Source organism: Pteropus vampyrus, unplaced genomic scaffold (assembly GCF_000151845.1).
Source record: "Pteropus vampyrus isolate Shadow unplaced genomic scaffold, Pvam_2.0 Scaffold105, whole genome shotgun sequence".
Classification (NCBI taxonomy): domain Eukaryota; kingdom Metazoa; phylum Chordata; class Mammalia; order Chiroptera; family Pteropodidae; genus Pteropus; species Pteropus vampyrus.
In genome coordinates, this window is record NW_011888886.1 from 2,276,643 (window position 1) to 2,297,935 (window position 21,293).

At 56.8% G+C, this 21,293-nt stretch overlaps 1 protein-coding gene across 1 annotated transcript in view; it reads left to right on the top strand.

Moving 5' to 3' along the window:
- Positions 1–21,293, top strand: part of HPCAL1 (hippocalcin like 1) — a 104,135-nt gene that overhangs the window by 63,497 nt on the left and 19,345 nt on the right. Inside the window, exon 2 of the mRNA XM_011365139.2 lies at positions 20,379–20,466. The gene's annotated coding sequence lies outside the window, so the exon portion shown is untranslated. The remainder of the gene's footprint in view (positions 1–20,378; positions 20,467–21,293) is intronic.

Here is a 21,293-nt window from a genome sequence, read left to right on the forward strand (position 1 = left end):
CCCACCCCGAGAGCCGGGCTGTTCTGGCAAACATCACGACCTTCCCTCCCCACGAGGTGTTTGCAGAACGATGTCATTTACTGCCGTGGTTTCCCCGCCCGCCTTTCAGAGAGGAAAGGCCAGACAGCACGCTTTCTCTCCCCCATGCGACCCTGTCCCCGACATGAATAAAAACACTGCGGTGGGTTCTTTAGGCGGCAGGAGTGTGCTGCGTGCTGGCCAGGGAGGCGGAGGCCGAGGGAGTGCCGGCCACGTCCTCCCCCAGGCCCCCAGCCCAGGGCTTCTGCCCTTGGAAGCGGTAACCGTGACCTTGAGCAGTAGCACCTGCCCGTCACGTCGTCTCCCCTTCCACGTTGCAAACGCAGGACAATGCAGGACGCCTCTCGGCTTGCTGCATGCCGTCCCCGTCACAGGAGGCTTTCTCCCGGGCCACGAGGCATTGTTGGAAGAAAGAACATTTGCGTCCAGTTTCTGGCTAAACGCGGCCGTGAGTGCAGTGACTCTGGTCCTGCTGTATAAACAGGACAGACGTGATGTCAGGTTGTCGGGATGCGGGGGGGTCAAGGGCGATTTTTTTAATGGAAAGTGCGAGGGGAGAAACGAGTAAGTCAGCAGCGCAGCCATCTGAAGAGCCCTCTCTGTCTTCAGAAACCCCGGGTGACCGCGACAGTGGCCAGCGAGGGGCTCCGGGCAGCCTCGAGGTCGGGCCGAGCCACCAAGGCCGTCTGGACGCCTGCGCTGCCCTTCGCCTGGCTTCTCCCACAGCTGTTTTCCCTCGGGGCCCACACAAGCCACAGCCCTCACTTCCCTTCCTCCTGGAACCCTGTCCTCAGTCACGTCACTGCCCCGATGGGCGGTGGCAGTCAGGCCGGCTCCTCCCCGCTCCGGGTGAGGTGCCCACCCCGTACCGAGCGTCCAGCAGTCCCAACAGTAGGGGACAATTTGATTTCCGGTCCCAACAGTAGGAGACAATTTGATTTCCGTATCTGCAGATGCATTACCCCTCCTCAGAGAAGCTGGGTGACTCTGCTGTCTCCCCACAGCTTGGAGGACCTGGAATTTGCTTTTATTACCCCCTCTCTCCCCCTCCCTCCTTCTTTCCCTCTCCCTCTCTCTCTCTCTCTCTCTCCCCCTCCCCTCCTGCCCCAGCCTGTCTGTCTTTCTTCATACCTTTGGACTTTCTTGTTTTCCCTTATTCATCCCTCAGCATTCTGTCACTCGATCCGTCCTGGATCCTGGTGTGGGCCCCGCATTTGCGAGGTCCTGGGGAGATGTGGGAACAGATGGCCAGATGTGGGCCCTGCTTCCTGTCGGCCGGGGACTCATCAGGACGGGTGCGACTGCCCTGCAAAGCCCAGTGTGTGCGGCCACTGCAGGGCACTGTCGCTTCTGAAATGTGAATGTCACTCTGATTGCCTTCAAATTACTGGAAGGGACAACTCCCAACAAAGGATCCTGAGCAGGCCCAGCAGTCAGGGTCTTGGGCCTGTCTTCGCGCTGGCACTGTGAACCCCGTCGTGTGGGGACTTGAGATGACCTGCCGCACACCACCCGCTGCGTTGACCTCTGGGTACCGTGCTTAGCATAATGCCGACGGTTCTTTTCACGTAGCTGTCACGCTCCTGTCGGAAGGCTAGCTCGTCTGTGATGGGCCCGTGATCTTTTCATAGTCACATTATTAACCCATCTGTAGCTCTCAAGAGCTTGCCAGGTGCTTTCCCGTACGGCAGCTGATTTGATTCTCACAATGATGCTACGAACTGGAGTGATCCTCTCTCTCTCATAATGAGGAAACTGAGGCTCAGAGAGCGACATGCTCCGGGTCGCACAGCTAGGAAGCGGTGGAGCGGGGCCTCGGTGCGGTTCCACGTGACTCCACCGTCACCGAGTTCGGGTTACTGAGCGCCGAGTCTTCACGGAGGGCCTGCTGCATGCTGGCGTCCTGGAGGGCACAAGCAGGCATGGCGGGAGGCGCAGCCAGGGGTTGGGAGGACCCAGGCAAGGGGGAGGAGCCCGTGGCAGGTGTGTGGGCGGGCGCTTCGGGCCATCGGGCAAGGATGGCACCTTCAGGAAGGTAAGGTGACAATAGGCAGAGCTTCGAATGCCTCTGGGTCCTGCTCCCTGGGGAGATCAGCCTGTGGTTCTCGGGGTTTACTTCTGCCAAGGGGCGTCCGGGTGAGTGGGCAGGCCTGGGCTTCACGCGGGGGACAGAGCAGAGAAGGAAGGCCTCCGCTTGTCCCTGTTTCCTTGTTTGGATGAGTCTTCATTCCTTCGGGAAAGAAAGGTGAGCTGTGGGCGTGGAAGGAGGCCGAGGCCTTCACCATGGGCCTGCCGGGCGCTTATCTGCAGCTGCGGGATCCCATTTCTGCTGCTGTGGGGGAGGAGGGCGTCCATGCAGTGGCACTAGAGCCCGGGCGGGACCCCCGTGCTGTGCGAGGTCCTCGCGCCTCGTGGTCCTTGCCCCGCCTGCCCTGGGACTCCGTGTGTGCGCATGCGTATATGTGCTTGTGTGTGCGCATGCACGCGTCGGGGCGAACATGTGCATGCGTACGGGTGTGCACACGTGTGTTGTGTGTGTGCATGCCTTTGTGTGTGTGGGCATGCAGGTGTGTTTATTATGTGCTTGTGTGTGCGTGTGTCTGCCTGTGTACATGTGTGTGTCTGTGCACACACGTGTGCATATACGTGTGCACATGCCCACAGTCACGCGTGCACTAGACTGGAGCCCAGAGGGCAGGGCAGATCCTTCTCTTCTCTGTCCCCAGTGCCCAGCACAGGCCGGGCATTCAGTCGAGCACTCAGTGGAGCTTCGGCGGCCGCCCGGGGCCTCCCTTGCCAGCCTTCTGATGCCCCAGATGCAGAGAGCGCTCTTTCCTTGAGCTCAGTGCGTGTCCGCATTTCTGGAGCAGCTCACCTCCCGAGGTTTTGTCAATATTTACTTGAGTTGGGCCCTTGCTGCCTCCCTCGGGCCCGCCGTCCTCAGGCCCGCCAGGCAGTGGCGTCCCTCACAGCCTGCCTCCAGCACAGCACAAGGCTCAAGGTCAGCAGGTGTATGTTTGGGTTGAAAGATGATGTGTTTACTGAGCGTCTGCACCAGCAGCTCCAAATGACATTTCAGGAATCGAATTACAGCGTTTCAGTATTTGCAGAATTCAGAAATAGATAATTTGATTGTATCTGTTGGAAGTCATTGCCACAACTGGCTTCGTTTTCTTAGTGGGGAGAGAGGGCAGGGGAATGTCTGATGACTGGGTTCTCCCCAGGGCACGCCTGCCAAGCTGGCGGCAGCTCGTGGCCTTTCCCTGGATGGGAGCCCAAGGGCTGGAGGCCGCCTCCGGCAGGGCTCACACCGCCACTGCCTGCCACCCACCTGTCCCCTGGCAGGACCTGCCTGACGCCGGGCCAGCCCACTGGCCCTCCAGACGCCGCTGCATGGGGATAGCTGCCGCAGAGGCCTCCTCCCCCCAGTTCCGCGGGCCCAGGGGGAGGGAGCGGTCTCATTCAGCCTCGGAAGGTCACGCGATGCCTGTGCCTGGTTTCTGTGCCCCATCTTGCCCTCATGGGTTGTTTCTTTGGGGCTCATGCGTCGCCTGGGCCTCAGCCACCGTTGTGACCAGCTGCTCTTTCCTCCATCCCTTGGGAAATTTCTCGGCCCCACGGTATCATGAGGCCACCTCTGCGATGCCGTTCTTGGCCCGGCAGGGTCACTGCCCCCTGCCTTTAGTGTCCGGAGTCGATAGCGGTTTCGAGGCTGGGAGGCGGGGCTGAGCGAGTGCGGCCGCTTGTCCCATGCACCCTTTGGCTCTGTGGGGAGCCAGCCCAGGGTGCGAGTCCAGAGCTCTCTGTTGCTGCAGAGAACTGGGAGCTGTGCGTCCCTTCCCGGCAACGAGATTGGAAGTGGGTTTAAACCCCAGCGTGCCTCCCAGCCCTGCTGCTTCCACAAAGACGTGAGTTTCCCTGAGCATCTTCAGAAAAGAGTTTCGCGTGCAGAAAAACAGCTTCCAGCCCTTGGCGTGACCCTTCTCTCTGCGCCCACACCCCGTGCCGTGGACGCGGGAGCCTTGCTCTGGAGTGATGTCACGTGTGGGGCCAGGCCAGCCAGGTCCACGGCTGGGCCTCTCCGCTTTTGTCTCCTGCCTGAGGATAACTGTGCTGCTGCCTAAGAAATGAGAGCCTGGCCAGCACACAAGTCAGGTGGGTTGTTGATAAAATGTGCTTTTGTTTGTGGTTGTTTTAATGAGTAGTTATAGATAGGAGAGCTTGTGGGCCTCTGGGTTGCTTCATAGTTCAGTTCTGTTTCTGTGTATGCACAAGCCTGGTTAAAAACAGAGACCCTCCCTGCCCCCAGGCTCTCGGGGTGGCTCTGGTAGGGCTCAGCCGACAGCTGGTGTAAGTGGGAGCACAGGGAGGGGAACCCGAGGCCTTCCTGGAGGAGGTGGTGGCTAAGCCAGCCAACTAGGTTGGACACTGTCACCAATTACCTATTAATCAGATGATAATGAATGTGTCGTGCTTGGATCCGCCGGGAAAAGCTGAAGGTGAGCTAAAGAAAGCACGAATTCATCTGGACCAGAATCAGTTATGCTTTAAGAAGTTCAGCTTAGGATTTGGAAAAAAGAAAAGGCTCTGGCCTCATTAGGTCACCCCCCAGCGTGTCCTTGAAACTTTTTCGCTCCTTGAAACGTGCTTCTTAACATTGTGGAAAGAACCACTTTCTCCTACTATATATAGCCCTTAACTCAATGCAGGGTGCAGGGTGCAGGGTGCAGGGTGCACCAGTCCACTTCTCTTCAGGAAACTACTGGGTGAGGCCCCAGGGTGGTGGGGACGCAGGTACTATGTTTGGCATTCTGCCCAAGTGGAACCTACACGCTTGTCTTTCATGGGGCCCCAGTGGAGAGAGGTCAGTCAATCTAGGGGCCATTTTCTACTTCCCTCCAGTAGTGACTACTTTCCCATTCCAGAAACATTCTAGTTTTTTCTCCCAATCTGGTTTCCGGCAGCTCTAGAGTGGGTGGGGCGTGGGGTAGGGGACAGAGCGGCAGCTTGTGTGGGCCTCGAGGGACCAGCTCCCACGGTGCCACTAGCTTACGGCCGGGCTCCGTCCCTGTGGGCCTCATTTCCTCATCGGTAAGGCGGAGGGGCCCATCTGGACTGTCACTGAAGTGCCGTGTTATGGGGCTTCCCCCTTCTCTCGTGCGGACCTGGGGCAGAGCTGGTGCCTGTGGCAGGCAGTTGTGAGTTCCCAGGCAGAGCAGGGGGCGCAGGACTCTGGGGTGGCCGAGGCCGGCGTTGGGGACGGGTGAGGCGGGCTCAGCAGTGGAGTGTGGTGTGTGTGTGTGGAGCTGGGGAGGTTGCGCGCCTAGCTGGCTGCTGGGTTAGGACGGAGGCCCAGGGGAGGAGAACGGCCTGTGGGCCAGCCAGGCCGGGCCGTACGAGGCGAGCAGCCAGGACATCCTGAGTGGAGTGGCCCGGGATGGAGGGGCTTGTCCAGGGCGGGGCAGAGCCGGGCGGGCCTCCCGCAGCTTCTCTATTCACCATGCAGCTTCCCCATGAATAAGACATGAGCAGGATGAGCGGGTGGAGGCTTTCAAGTATCATCATTATCCTCTGACTTGATAATAGAAAAATTAAAATTTAAAGTGATCTAAAGTGACAAGTGACAGGAATGTTCCTAGAAACCGGAGATTGGGTGTGAGAGCAGAGCTCAGTACAGATGATATCAAACACAGCCTCCTCCAGAGTTGGTGGATTTTCATGTTTCGGACTTCTAAGCCTAGGACAAAAGCTTCCTTTGTCTGGGGGCGCCGGGGGTCCCTCAGTCTTCATTGCCCTGTGTTGTGGGCTCAAGGCTGAGTCTCACAGTTTAGTTTATTTCTGGGTGGCTGCCACCCTGGGCCAGGCTTCTTCCCCTATTGGGGATTGGAGCTGGACACCCCAGGACCTGAGGCCCCCCCCTTCTCGCTCAGATCCCCCACCAGCCTTGAGATGCAGAGTCTCCACCCACCTGGCCCTCAGCCTTCTGGAGCCAGGAAGAGCTGCCAGCTGGGCACGTCCCGGCCCTCGGGACAAGTCGGGAGACCTGGTCTGGCCCAGCAGAACCACTGCACGCACGGATTTGTGATGTCCTCGCTCCGTGGGAGGCCCGGCCCCTGTGTCTGGAATGTCCCCATTTTGTCCTCTAGGAGCTTATCGGGGTTAAACCTTCGTGCCAGAGTGCCTGTGGGACCTTAGTCCCACCTGACCGGCCTCACCTGGACTCCTGCAGCGTTGACTTTCTAAGGCGCGTTAGCCTCGAGGTCTGCGTTTTCCCCTTGGGCCTCGAGGAAAAGCCGCTTGCACAGTCTCCCAACTGGCTGTCCCAGGAGCTCGGGGCGGCCTGGCTGGGGTAGGAGTCTGCGGTCCCCGCGCTTCCACGCCCTCCTCCCTCCTTCAGGGTGACCCGGGTCCTCCCCTGCGCATCCTCCAGGTCAGTGGGGCGGAACGCCAGAGCTCAGGGACCGCGGACTGCTGGAACACTTATTTTAATTAGAAGAGTTATGTAACGCTACATCAGAAAGTTGGCAAAATGCAGGGAAAAAGAAAAAAACGAAGTGCCGGTTGCGGCCTCCCGACTCGGTCGCTCTCATTTCTGGCCTGTGCTTCCCCTGCGGCACCGGCGCCCCCATCACACGCTGACTCCCGACCCCGGCGGCCGTCCTTGCAGTCTTTCGGGGCTACGGGGCGGAACAGCTTCCAGTCACAGTTTCGCGGTGCCCAGGACGCAGAGACAGAGAGCCCCGGCCTGCCCCCGGGGAGCCGAGCGTCCAGCCGGGAGGCACAGGTTGAACTGCCCAAGGCTTTATGGCACCCGCTGCCTGCCAGCCCATGCTGGGTCCGGGTGAGGTGCGGCTTTGAGCCAGGCCTGCCCCCTGGGAGCGTGCAGGGGGAGACACAGGTGTTTAGTTCAAAGACGAAATATGTGACCAGGGTTCAAGGAGAGGCAGAAGGCGTGTGTTGGGGCCAGAGGCCGCTGGGTGGAAAGGGAGAGAATGTTGTTGACTGGATGGGTCTGAGGAGGGCCTGGGAGCTGAGCTGGGTGTGCGCGTGGGAGGATTTGGACAGAGAGGGAGTGGGCAGACCTTTCTCCCCAACGGCCTGGAGGTGGTGTCCTAACCCATCCTCCTGGCAGGGACCACAGTCCGCAGTTACCTTGTTTGGTGTGACTGGTTGATGGTCTGTGTCTTCCTCTCCGGCAGAGGACGTTCATGGGGTGGGGACTTCCCTGACCTTACTCACCCCGCAGAACAGATGCCTGAACGTGTCGGACGGAAGGATGGGGCAGGACCGGGAGAGAGAGGCCGGCGTCTGTATGATGGAGGGATTCCGTGGGCGGGCTGCAGAAGCGGGTGGGGGCCTGAGCCCAGAGGCAGATCTGGGGTCTCTTCCTTAGCCAGCTGTCTTTTGGGAAGAAAAATTAAGAAATCACACAAGAACAAAGAGGTGGCGGGTGGGGGGAGAGAAGAAAGCCTGCCCATAATGCCTGCACAAGAGGGAACGTCGTGGCGTCTGTCCTACCCCAGGATCCCCCTGCACAGACCGTATTCCTGGAGAGTAATTTCGGATTCACAGCACCCCTTACCTACTGTTTGAAAAACTGTCCTTTTCACTTAGTGACTCTCTGTTCTTCTCTAGAATTCCCCGGGCAGGACTGTATTCACAAGAAATCCTCCTGCCTGGACGGACACTCAGCTGCTTGGCCTAGGGCTGGGGACCTCGGGGACTTTTCTTATCTGAGTAAAAAAGGAACTAGGAACGCAAAGTGGGCAGTGGGGATGGGGACAGCTGCCACTGCTGTTTCACAGGGATCAGGACACTCCAGGCAAAGCTGTCAGACGGGACTCGGAAGGAAGAATACACAGTCCAACAACTAGACCATCATTCGAGCTTATTACATTAGCTCTGTTGTCATTCTCTGGGATGAAGGCGAATTCTGAAATCAGAATGGACCTGGATTTAAGCCCTAGATCTTTTAGCGGCTGCATGACCTTGGCCAAGTTAGCTCCCTTCCAGACTGCAGTGTGCTCACGAGGGCGGTGGGGAGTGTCCCTCCCCCTGAGAGTTGGAAGAGAAAATGAAAGCCCAGAATCTTTAAGAAAAGAGCCTTCCCCGTGCTAGGTACGCAGCACGTGTCGGCTCCCTTTCTGCCCTTCTTTTATATTTAGGAAAAAAAAAAATGAAGGAATCAATTGAAAAACTATCGATTAATAAAATAATCACAAGAGCAGTTGGAGAACAGAGGAGTGCTGGAATGAGCCATGACCACTTACTTGACTTGATTTTCAAAGATCCCATGCTTGTGCTGCAAACGTTATGCCCGTGGTTACACAACTATACATTTGTCTATACGCCTGTCACAACGCACTGAGCCATGTGCCCCAAACGAGTGAATTTCTTGTGTGTAAATTATACCTTAAAGAACTCGACTTTACAAGAAAAGAGCCCATTCTTAATGCGGCCAAAGCATGTGAAAAGACCCAAGTCGAATATTAAAGAGAAACGTACCCGGCCTAGATGAAGAAAACTCCCTCTCTATCCAAATCCTCCTAGATGAAGAAAATGACATTTAAACATTTCGCTGTTGTTAATTTTCCCTTATTACAAAAAGTATATGTTAATTCGTCATTGAACGGTGTTCGTTGAGTGCCTCCTATGTGCCAGGCAGTGTTTGAGGCTCTGGTGATCGGACTTTCAGTGTGTGTGTGGGGGGTCAATACAGACGTGATGCGCGAGCCGGTTATAGCTCGCATTAGGTGCCACCTGCCAGGTGGGGACCTGAGAGGGAACGCAGGGTGTGGGCGTGTTGGAGCATCTTGCAGTCTTAGATGAATCGGTGGCAGCAGACCTCACTGAGATGGTGATATTTGAGATGGGGACCTCTGCCAGGGCCGGTGGGCTGGGCAGGGCCAGGGCATGACGCAAGGAGGAGATGGGCCTGGCAGGCCCAAGGAGCGGCCGGGGGCACGGTTTTGGAAAGCCTGCACGTCAGAAAGAGGAAGGAAACGCTCCCAGCCGGGCAGGGCAGTTCTGCATCACATCGTCTTATCTTTCCTACTCTCGTGAATGTCACAAAATACCTATTTTTTTTTTAGTTTACCATAATGAGACTGTATTCTTTACGTACTGCAATGTCACCTGTTTAACATAATAGCGTTCTGAATACGTTTTCCCACTTTATTGCAGTCATCCTTTGTGGCCCGATTTTGCAGTCTTTGGCAGTATTTCATTCCTGGGCATTCACTGTAATTTATTTAACCGACGGCCTGCTGTTTGGCACTCGGTGCTTCTAGAAGGTACCAGGGAGAGGCATGGGACAAGCAGGACCCGCCTGGTCCAGGACGCAGGGCCTGGGTGAGGTCGCTGTCCGGTGGGCCCCTGCGGTGGAGAAGCACGTCTTTCGAAATATTTTTGGTCGGTTACATATGTTAGATGCTCATTGTGAAAAAGGCGAAACGAGCGGACGGGAAGGGAGCAAATATAATCCGCAGCCCCACAGTTTGGGAAGTTGCAGCTGGGCCCGGCGCCTTCCCCCAGCGGCCGTGATGTACCGGGAGGGGAGGAGGCGTGGAGGAGGCGTGCTGCTGTTGACGGCACGCTATTTCACATCCCACTTTTCCCACTTAGTATCGTGTCACCCCATTTTCCCGTGTCATTAAAAAACGCGTTTGTGAACTTAACTTCTGATGGCAAGTCACAGAGGTTTGAGGCTTGGACACGATTCAGTCCGGCCTTCTCATTCCATGGGAGGCGACTCTGGTGCCCCCAGTACCCTCCTGGGGACATCCCGGCAGATGTGTCTCCCCCACCTGACCTCTGTGCCTCCGACTGCGGGAAGCACGTTCGCGTCTCCAGTGAGCAGGCCCGCGATCGTCCACCTGGGCAAACGGGTCCTTCCAGAGACCGAATCTGAGGCACCGCGTGTTCCCCAAACCCTGCCTCCCTCTTTCTGTTTGTCAAACATCCTTCACTGCGCGTTTCTCAGAAAAATCGTGAAGATGAGCACGTTGTTACCTGTGGGAATTACTTTGATGGCACCAGGAGGCAGGTCGGATGTGGCCACTCGCTGGGCCTCCTTTCTCGGTGGCCACGCTGTGGGAAGTGAGCTGCGGACCCAGCTCTTCAAGTTCAGCAGGTGGCGCCTCCAGCAGTGGGGGCCTGGCAGTGGTAGCTGCGTGACCCGACCCCAGAGGCGTGAGTGATGGGGTGACAGTTGCCCCTGGACGTCTCTCGATAGGTGCCATGTGGCTTTACCCCGAACACGACAGAATGTTTTGTCCACCACTTTATATGAGTGGCATATATATCGGATTGCTGAAGATAAGAAACCAGAGACAGATTAAATTCCAGAAACTCTGGTAGGTTGAAAGGATGAGCTGAAAATAAGATGCAATCTAACAGGGTCGAAGGCAAGCTTTGCACTGTGTTTAAGTATAGATTTGCTCATTCATGGGTGTAGAGGTTCGAGAAAAAATAAAAGATGTGGGAGGCCTGTGCTCACGCGTGGCTCAGCATCTCTCCTCAGCTGATCCGCGCAGGCTGCACCGCAGTCCCCGAGCCGGAATCGGGGGGCGGGCCTGGCTGCGGGTCCCTTGGGCAAAGCTTCCGGGAGCCAGGTGTGCCCTCTTGTAAGAGAAGGTGGACTCCCTGGCCCACGTCCACCTGGAGGTCCAGTCAGGAATGGCAGTTACCTGGGAAAACTAACTCCACAGTCGTAATTGCACAAGTGCCTACAGCAGTGAAGAGATGCACGAGGAGCTGGTTGTGCAACCCTGGGCTGCTTTTCCCTTTGCCCCAGTAACTTTGCAATTAAAGAACATCCAGTTCTCAGTCAGGAAGTGCACGAGGTCTGGTCTGGAGGCTTCTACGCTCTGGGGACGGCGAGCGGTGTGTGGGCAGGGCGGCAGGGCGGCGGAAAGGCCTGGGTTTCAGCGTGCGTTGCCGCAGGGCCGCTGCTGTGGGCGGGGCGGGGGTGGGTGCTTGTTGTTTGCGGCTTTAGTAGGACCAGCCCCCGGGCCTTTTCCAGCCAGGCCAGCCCTTCTGGAACAAGCTTGCACCCTGTCGAAGGCCTCCCCGGCTGTGATCCACTCAGCTGCCTCTCGCATGAGAGCTGGGGGTGCTGACTGCAGCTGCCCGCTCACTCCGTAGTGTCTCATTGGGGTGCCTGCCTAGGCAGGGTGACAGAGCTCCTTGGAAAGTCCCTAGCAAGGAGCTCCCTACACCCCTCCCCTTCGCATTTTGTTCCCTTTCTCTCTTTGGGTCTCTGTTTAGATGTCGCCTCCGCCAAGAAGCTTTCCCGCATCCTCAGGGCTGTAGGCCTCTCCGTGCCCCCTGTGACATCCTGCACTCGCCCTTGTCCTGGCACGTGTCACTTTGCCCTGTCATCTCCTGAGACCCTTGTGTGAGCTCTTTGAAGGCAGGAGTTGGTCGTGTTCACCATTGCACGTGTAACGCCGATGACCGTGCCTGGCAGAAACTAAGAATTTGGTTAAATGTGTTTTGAATAAGAAAAAAAAATGCATAAATGAGACTTCCGTTTTAGCTCGAAGACTAGCCCATCACCTCGATGAGAAGGGTCACGTGTGGGGCCCGCTGGGCGTCTTGGGTGGCCTGCGTCGCCCGGGCCGCTGCTCGTGCAGGGCAGAGGCAGCCCCCAGGTTCTCATGGGGCGGAGGTGCAGAACGGGAGGCCTGCTGCCTGCATCGAGCGGCCCGGGCGCCCCTGAGGTGGGTCCCACCGGGGAGGCGCTCACCGTGAAACACCGAGGAGGCCCTTGACCCACACAAGGAGCCGCCCACGTGCTCAGGAGTCAGCGGAGCCCCAGCAGAAGCCCTGCCAGGGTCCTTGAGTCTCCTCTCCCGCTCGGTGACGTCCTTAAGCCTCCTACCTTCTGGGCCTAGGTCTCCACGTGGGGGGGAGGAGTAGGGGACGGTGACGTGACGCTCTCTAGACTGTGTATGGAGCGGATTATCCCATCCTCCGCATGGTCTGGCGTTGGGTGTGGACACTGCTATTTCGGACAAAGCGACTGTGTCCGTCAGCCTGCCTTTCCTCTGAACAACTCGGGGTGTCCTGACCCCCTTTACATAAACTCCTGCCAAGGTTCCTGGTGCCACCGAACCTAATGGCAGGAGCGCTGTCCAACAGAGTGAGACTGGCCACAGAACAGACTCCGCCCCGTGTGATCTGAAAGAACACGGGACTCCAAAGCAAAATGCTACCCCAAGGGCCGGGCTCCCCCAAACACTGTCCCCCTGCTCCCGTCGCCTGTGGTCTCCGCAGCAAACCAGCCACAAGGGCTGTATGTCATCCTGTTCCCGCTGGACGCACAGTGGGCCCCTGGACACACTTCCTGAACGCTTGGAGCTCAGTCTGCTAGAGGCCCTCCCCGGTAAGCACAAGTGTGTGACGCGGGTGTGGCTTCCCGTGCAGCTCCGGTTCCAGAGAAGCGAGTGTGTGGGAGGCGCTGTGCCCCACGGGACCCTGACCCTTTTGGGGAATGGAAGCTCTTGCATCAGCCTCTGTCCCTAGTGGAGAGGTAAACCTAAGAGCTGACACAGGGGAAGTGTGCATCACGGCCTCTCGCCCCGGGCGCCGTCGACGTCTGGGGCTGCGTGCTTCTCTGCTGGGGCAGGAGGGCATCCTCTGTGCGGTAGGATGGTTAGCCACAGCCTTGGCCTCCACCCATAGCTGCCAGGAGACGACCCCAGAACCCTAGCTGTAATAACCGAAAATGTCTCCAGACATGGCCAAACGTCCCAGGGAGGGCAAAAACGCCCACAGTGGGGAGGCGCTGAGTCATATGCGTTTCTCGCCTGTGCACACGCACACGCACGCGCGCACACATGCATGCGCACGCCTTTCTGCTGGTGGTTCTGGATGGACGCGCTCGCTCTGTGGCCAGAGTCGGCTTCCTGCTCCTTACTCACACCCTTAAAAGCGTATTTCCCAATCAGAGGCAGACGGCTGAGCAACCGCCGACCTTCGCTCTCGGGGGGCAGAGTAGGGGAGCGGGCGAGAGGCTGGAAGCCTGCGAGTGCTGTGCTGGCAGAAGGCCCCTCGGGGCAGGACAGGGACAGGGGGACAAAGCCCGCCTCCTCACATCCCGTGGGGCAGCTTACGAGGAGAAAGCTCTCAGTTAAACACCCAGCAGCATGATTTCTGTTGAGTCACCTGCTCATCACTTCACCCCCCACACTGACCAGGGGGCTCCATGCCAGGTGGTCAGCTGGGCCCCGGGTAAGACCCTGTCCCCTCCGCTGTCCTTCCCCTATGGGGCCACAGACGCAAATCACAAATCCCAGCGAAGTACAGTAAAGAAGACTGTGCAGTGCTGTAGAAGTGAGGGGCCAGGCGTTTGGGGGTGTCCCCGGAGGAGAAACGTGAGCTGGGATTTGAAGGGACAGAGCTTCTAGGCAGAGGAAGTGGCCTGTTGCTGGGGCAGAGCTTGGCACTCTTTGAAGACCTCATAGTCTTTTATTCCCAGGCGTGAAGTGAGCTGAGCAGACTGGAATCAAAGATGTAAATAAGATGGGGGGAGAGGCTCTGCAGAGACCAGCCGAGTGGCCTCTCCTGAGTGTTAGTGTGTGGAAGTAGCTTTGCAAATGTTTCTTCTCGTCATCCTCAGAAAAACCCCCTGGAGAACCTGGGGCCCCAGAGGCCAAGACCCTGACCGAGGGCTGCGTGCCGTGCGTGTGAGGCCAGCTGTTTTGCGATTGATCCGGGGGGTGACCCTGGGACAGGAGCCCTTGCTTCTGGTGGCCTTAGCTCTGAGCGCTTGTTGGAAACACACCATTTTGGGTTGAGTCTTGGAGGTCACCTAGGCCTGGGAATTTGAGTTCTAGCAACTGCCAGGCTCCAGGCTTGTGTCCCCAACCAGGATGGTGGCTCAGACCCTGGAGGGCAGGGTGGATGTGGGTGACCGGCGGCTCCTGGGGACCGAGTCTCTGGGGCACACGCGCTCTGCACCAGAGCCCTGCGTCTGCCGGGCTGGCCGGGGCTGGCTGTGATTTTCCATTTGATGCTGTGCAGATTTCTCTTGCGATGCAGGATGGAGACCGGTGTGGGCAGATCACGGGGCGACAGAGGAATCCGGTGTCTGCTGGCTGAGCGGTGTCGCTAATGCGATTCGCTGAGGCCTCGGCTGTTTGTGGTGCGGTGGCTGGTGCAGGAACCCAGAGGCTGCTCATTTGTGGGGAATGAATAATTTATTTGTGTTTTCAGATGACTTGTCCCTTCATCACAGAGAGGCGCGCTGTCGGTTGCTGAATAAGTGGCTTCAGCAGGAGAACCTGCCTTCATCCAGCCGGCCCTGGACACCTGTTTCCAGGCTGTTGATTTGCAGGCTGCATTCCAGGGCAGCCTGGAACTTGTCGCACCCTCTGGTTTACAATGTCCTACCACAATTGTGCTTAAAATTAAAGGCGTGCTCTTCCCCACCCGGCACCCGTCCTCGGCCTGGGTGGGGCCCACCGCGGGCAGGCAGGGCGTGAGGGACGACGGGGGTGACCCCCCCCCCGCCCTTTAACTTTTTACTGATGTTTAACTTGCACGCATTAAAGTTGCACAAGTTTTAAATGTACGACCTGTTAAATTTTCACGAAATGAGCAAACCTGTGTAACCAGCGCCCGGAAGCTTCCCACAGCCCTTCCTAGTCGTCACCCGCCGCCGAGGGTGGCCGCCGCCTTGCTGTCCATCGCCACGCCTCCGTCTCGCCGGTTTTCCTCTTTTCGTAAGTGGAACCACACAGCGTGGCACCCTTCGCGTCTGGCCGCTTCACTGCACACCACGGTGGGCGCATCACCCGTGTTGTGTGGCGTAGAGGTTCGTTCCGGTGGCTCTGTGGCCTTTCATCATGTGGAAACTGTCGTTCGTTTATCCACATATTGCAGACGGACTTTGGGACAGTTCCCCGTGGGCCGCCCCCGGCCGTGCACTCCTGGGCGTTCTCGCACCTGTCCTTGGTGGGCGCGGGTCCATCTTTCTGTGGGTAATAGATCAAGGAGTTGAAGGGCCGGATCGCGGGGGGCGGGGGGCGGAGGCTTCAGCAAACGCATCGAGCAGGTTGTCGGTGTGGCTGGAGCTGTGGCTGGAGCTGTGGCTGGAGGTGTGGCTGAAGGTGGCAGCTTCCTGTGTTCTGTGACACAGCTCAGAGACACCGGTTATGGCAGTGGACTTGGGACAGCTCCAGTGTGACGAGCACACTGCCTGGGAGTCGGAAATGTGGTCGGCCAGCGCCCAGTGCCCGAGGTGGCCGGACAGCAGGTTCTGGGCCCTGGTCTTGGCACGCAGGGCTCAGGGCTTCATTCACCGTCGCTGTAGGGCGTCTCTCCAGCCCTGCCCCCTCTTGTGAAGCGTGCAGCCTGGGAGGTCTCACCTGCACTCCTTAGCATCCGTAGTGTGTTGGGGGGCTATCCCCAGACCGGGCCGCATCCCGGACACAGGGCACGCGGGACACCCAGCATCTCCAACTCAGCTCCCGGATCGGACGGCGGAAGGAGACGCTGCAGCGCGCAGTGGGGTTGCGCAGACGTCCGTGTGAAAGTATTTGCAAGCGGCTGCCTCGTCACGCGGGGACCACGGGGAAGTCAGTCTTCCTAAACCCGGCCACCTCCGACGCAGTCGTAACCCCCCAAGCATCCATCTCTGGCTCCAGACCCCGCTGTGTTTTTCCCCCTCGGGGACTTTGCTTCCTAATTAAGTCGGATCTCAGGATGTATTAAAAGAATTTGTCATCTCGAGCACGCACTGCCCCGCTGTGAGTGGAGAGCACAGCCATCCGGTTTCCCGCAGGCCAGAGTCAGTGTGGGCGCCTGGACGCGTCCAGCACTGGAAGAAGACACTTTCCTAGCGGCCTCTCCCAAGAGCTGGCCCACAAGGATGATGGGCGCTGAGCCCCTCCGGGCCTGGACCACTGCAGGCGGACCTGACCCCAGAAATGGCCCCAGAGCCGTGGCTTCTGAGGTGGTGACCCATAACACCCTGGGGTGGCTGACTGGGCTGCTTTAGGAGCTGAACTGAGAGTTCAGTGGACCCTCCTTACGGACCGGGCTGTGTGTGTGTCCTGAGGGACTGTCCCCGCCCCAGAGGACACTCAGATAACGAGGACACCCCTGACACCTGGCATACCCCTGAGCGTGCCCTGCTGGGCCCTGGGCTCCTCCAAGGTGGGGCCGGTGTCCCCGCACCCAGCATACACGTCGGGAGCTCGGCTGCGCCCCTGGCTCTTAGGCGGCAGGTTCTCGTGGCTGTCCCCTGGCGGCGGCATCGGGAGGCCCTGCGGTTCGCCTCCCTGCTCCTGTGATGTGGCTCTTTGTCCTTCTGTCCCCTGGGGAGGAGTAGTACGAGAGCATGGGCTTAGATTCCTTTGTAAAGAACAACTTCATTGAGACACAGTTCACATGCCGTACAGTTCGCTCGGAGCGTAATATATGCCGTGCAGCGGTTTTTAACGCGTTCACACACGTGTGCACCACCACCACGGGCGGCCTTAGAATCTTTCTCCCAGCCCAGAAGGAAACCCCACACTCGTTAGCTCTCCCCTCTCAGGCTCCTATCCCCCACCTCCAGCCCTGAAAAACCACTGACCTACTTTCTGCCTCTACACACTTCCTATTCTGGACCTTTTACATAATGGAACCATCCGACGTTTGTCCTTTTGTGTCTGGCTTCTTCACTTAGCATGATGTTTTCAAGGCTTTCATTCCTTTTCAGGGCCGAATAATGGTCCATGGTAGGAAAAGACCACATTTTATTCATCCATTCACCTGTTGGGGGACACGTGAGTCGTTTCCACCTTTTGGTTCCTAGGAGTAATGCTGCCGTGAACACCGCGTGCAGGTTTCGCTGTGGACGTGTGTTTGTGTTTCTCTGGGCTGTATACCCGGCAGTGCAGTTTCTGGGTTGGGTAACTGTCTGTTTGATCATCTGAGGAGCTGCCAGGCTGCTTCCGAAGAGGCGGCACCATTTCACGTTCTCCCCAGCGGTGTGCGAGGCTTCTGATTTCTCCAAGTCCTGGCCAACACTTGTTCTGATCTGACTGTTCGAGCCTAGAAGTCCCAGCGGCTGTGCAGTGGTGTCTCGTGGTGCTTTTGATTTGCATTTTTCTCATAACTAATGACGCTGGGCATCTTTTCATGTATCTATTGGCCTTTGGTCTGTCTTCTTCGGAGAAATGTCTGTTCAAATCCTTTGCCCATTTTTTTAAATTGGGTTATTTGTCTTTCTATTGAATTGTAAGAGTTCTTTATATATTCTAGATACAAGTCCCTTATCAGGTATATGATTCGCAAATATCTTCACCCATTTTCTGGGTTATGTTTTCATATTCTCGGTTGTGTCCTTCGAAGCAAAGGTTTTAAATTCTAACGAAGTCCAACTTAATCTATCTTTTCTTTGGTCATTTGGGCTTTTAGTTTCATACCTAAGCATCCTTTGCCAAATCAAAGATTGTGGAGGTTTACCTCTATGTTTTCTTCTAAGAGTTTTATAGTTTAAACTCTTACATTCAGATCTCTGATCCCTTTTGATAACTCAAAACTTCTTTTATGTGAGGCGAGGGTCCGTTTTCATTCTTTTTTGCGTGTGGTCATCCAGCTGTCTTTCGCTTGTGGTTAAGCATTCGTCGAGAAACTATTCTTTCCCCATTGGATGCTCTGGGCACCCTTGTTGAAAATCGGTTGACCATAGGTATGTGGGTTTGTTTCTGGATTCTCAGTTCCATTTCATTCATCTACCCTGTGCCAGTAGCACATTGTCCTGATTACAGTCGCTTTGCAGTAAGTTTTGAAATTGAGAAGTGTGAATCCTACTCTGTTCTTTTTCAGAATTGTTTTGGTTCTTCTGGGTCCTCTGCGATTCCACATGACTTTTAGAATCAGCTCATCGGTTTCTACAAAGGAGTAAGCCGGGAAATGCGTTGAATCGACAGCGCAGTTTGGGGAGCCCCGCCACCCTAACAATGTTAGGTCTCCTGACCACGAACATGGGATATTTTCCCAATTAATTCGGTCCTTAAAAATCTTTTTCAACAGTGTTTTGTAGTTTTCAGAGTGTGAGTTTTACATTTCTTTTGTTAAATTTATTCCTAAGTACTTTATTGTCTTTGATGCTATTACTAACGGAATTGTTTTCTTAATTTCCTTTTGAAATTTTTCATTGCAGATATATAGAAATACGATTGATTTTTGTATCTTGATCTCGTATCCAGCAAACTCGCTGAACTTGCTGATCTTGTAAACAGATGTTATAAACTTAATGGTGTTCATCACAGTATTGATACAGTTCAGTACTGGTTAGGTATTTTCTCTTCTCTGTGATTTTCTTGATGACCTCTTCTTCAGCTCACTTCATTGTAGAAATACAATATATAATACACAGAACATACAGAATATGTGTTAATCGACTGTTTACATTATCAGTCAACAGTCGACTATTAGTAGTTACACTTGGGAGGAGTCAAACTTATACATGCATTTTCGACCGCATGGGGTGTCAGCACCCCTAACTTTCACATCGTTCCAGGGCTGGCTGTATTTCTTTATTTCAGATCATCTGTTTGAGTCGGTTTCAGTAGTTTGCGTCTTTTTCGTTGGCTTCCATTCTTAGGAGCGTGTTTTCGAGGCCTGTCTCTCTTCCTTCAGTCATCATTGACCTTTTCGAGTTCTTTTATGTGCCGAGCGTTTTTCTGTCCATCAGCTCCCTGAATCTTCACAGGAACTTGATGAGCTAGATAGGATTATTATCCCCATTTTACATGCTAGGAAATTAAATAACGCATCAGGGTCACACAGTGAGGACATAGTAGAGCTAGGACCTGAGCCCGGTCTGGCCACACAGTCCTCTGTGCTGTCCCCTGCCCTGCTCCCCTGAGGCCCTGCTCTGGAGCCGGAGTGCAAGAGTGAGTCAGCTGGTCACTGCCCGAGTCTTCCCCAGAGACCCCAAACCTAAGAGAAGGGTGCGCCTGGGGCCTAACACGAGCTGGGAGGTCGGGTGTCAGGGATGGCCCCACAGAGAAAGGGACCTGTGAAGTGGGCCTCGAAGGAGCAGCCGGTGCAGGGGTGCAGGTGGGCGAGTTTGGGAGTGTGCCCCTCCCAGGGGCTTTGTCTCCTGCATCTGCTCTCCCCTCAGTGCTCAGGGAAAGGATGTCACAGAGAATCGCGCCCCTGCCCCGCCCCCCAGGCAGGAGGAGTCTGGAGTGGGAAGCAGGGCTCGCAGATCTGTTCGAATCACCCAGGCCTCGCAGTTGGCCTCCCGCAGAGGAAGAGGCACGACCATTTCTATGACAATTGCCAGACAGAAATCAGGAGCAACCAGACATAACTCAACATAATGATTTCTGCATAATGACTTCGGCTAAGATTCGGTTTGGAGCAATGACTGTAATCTTTATCTGTCATAGGAAAGCTGGTGGGCCAGGAGCCCCTGCAGCTTAGAGATAGAGCCAGGAGGAAATTTGCAATTGGAGTTAATGGGCTGTCTCCCCAAGCCTGCAAACCAGAGCCTTCAAGGCCTCAGGAATGACGGTCCCTCCCCCTGCGGGAAGCCTGGTGTCAGAGCCAGCCCCCTCCAGGGGGATTCAGCCCACCCGCTTTGTCACAGATGGGGAAACTGAATGACAGAGATCGAGGGGGTGCCTGAGTCACAGAGGCCATTCAGAGGCAGAGGCACACCTGGGGACCAGAGCTTCTCCACTGTCCCCACCAGCCCGTGCTTTCCCAGTGAGAGTGGTGTGTGTCTCAGTGGGGCGCAATGGGTGTGACGGAAGGTGTCCGTGTGGCTCCATGTGCTTTCACCTGTCACGGAGCTGCTCAGTGAGCATGTTGGTCACGATGCCTTCTGCCCGTTAGTCGCATGCAGGGGCTAGAGCTTGGCTGTGGATGCTCCTGGGAGCCTGCCATGTGCCAGCCTTGCTGTGAACCACCCATCTGGCCCTTACAGTGACCCAGTGGGTCGGAGAGCGAGGTCAGGCCACAGGCCGTGGCGTGATGAGCTGCACTGACTCAGTGATGCGGCCAGCACTTGAATCCCGGTTGCAGACCAGAGGCCACAGGCCACGGCGAGCTCTGGCTCAGACATCACCCAGCAGGTGGCCAGCATTTCGCTGGGCAGCTTCTCCCGTCAGTACTGTGGTGGCCTTCCCGCCCTCCTGGTGCAGAGGGTGCCCATGTCCTGGCCCCTGCCCTAAAGTGCTGGCTCAAGGCCAGCAGCCAGGATCTTTCTGTCCTTGGCATGGGACTTGCAGAAGCTGATGCCCCTCTACAGGCACCCGGAAGCACCTGGCGAGGAAGGCTCTGGGCCTGGTTATTCGTGCCCTGTGTGACCTGTAGGTCCTCTGTTTCAGGGCATGGTCTAGGAGCCCGGACAAGGACGTGGAACCAGCCCCCGGAGGTTTTGACCCCTGTTCCATCTCTGCCTCCACTCTGTCTCGGGTAAGTCACTCCAGGAAGCCTGGTGGGTCTGGGGGCCGGGGGCGCTACTACTACTTGATGGGGTCTTGCCCCAGTGCCGGCTGTGGGGACTTGACCCAGCTCAGTGGAAAGAGGGGGGAAGACGGGGAGTAGGGGCACAGATGGCCAGCACCCCCGTGGGACGAGCTGGGAGATGAGAAGACCCACCCGGGCCCCACGGTGCCCGGGGCTCTCTCCCTGAACCGCCCGCGTCTCTCTGGGTAAATCGTTTGCCCGAGGTGCTGCGGTTCCGGGATGTGTCCAGTGAGCAGAATTAGGGCATCGGAAGTATAGAGGGGTGCACTTAGAAAAGGACGTCGTGGGAGGAGGCACAGGGGGCACCTTCTGTCTGTCGTCACGCTCCAGCCACCCTCAAGCCACCGCCCGCTTCGGGCACAAGGGAGACTCTGGCGAAGCGGGTGCCCGTGACGTGTGCACTTGTCGTCCAGGCCCTGAGCCGAGGCTCAGGGGGCGCCCGCTTCCTGGACCACCCTTCCCCTTCGTCAGCCTGGCCCACTCCTGTCTGTCACCTACGACTGAGCTTGGGGTGTCATCTGTTCTCAGAGGCTTCCTCGGCCCGGGGCGGCGCTGACTGCCTGTCTCCTGTCCTCAGAGGCAGTCCGTAGGACTCCCTGTCACCCTCATTGCTGCTGGCCGTACTAAACAGGCTGGTGGTGTCTGCCTTCTTGAGCTGAGCGTTCGATTCTGTTCCCACATGAGGAGCCAGGTGGTGGGTGGGAGAAAGGTCTCTGACCTTGGATTTGTGCACCCCTGATCTCGCCAGGCCACTATACAGACTCTCCCATTCT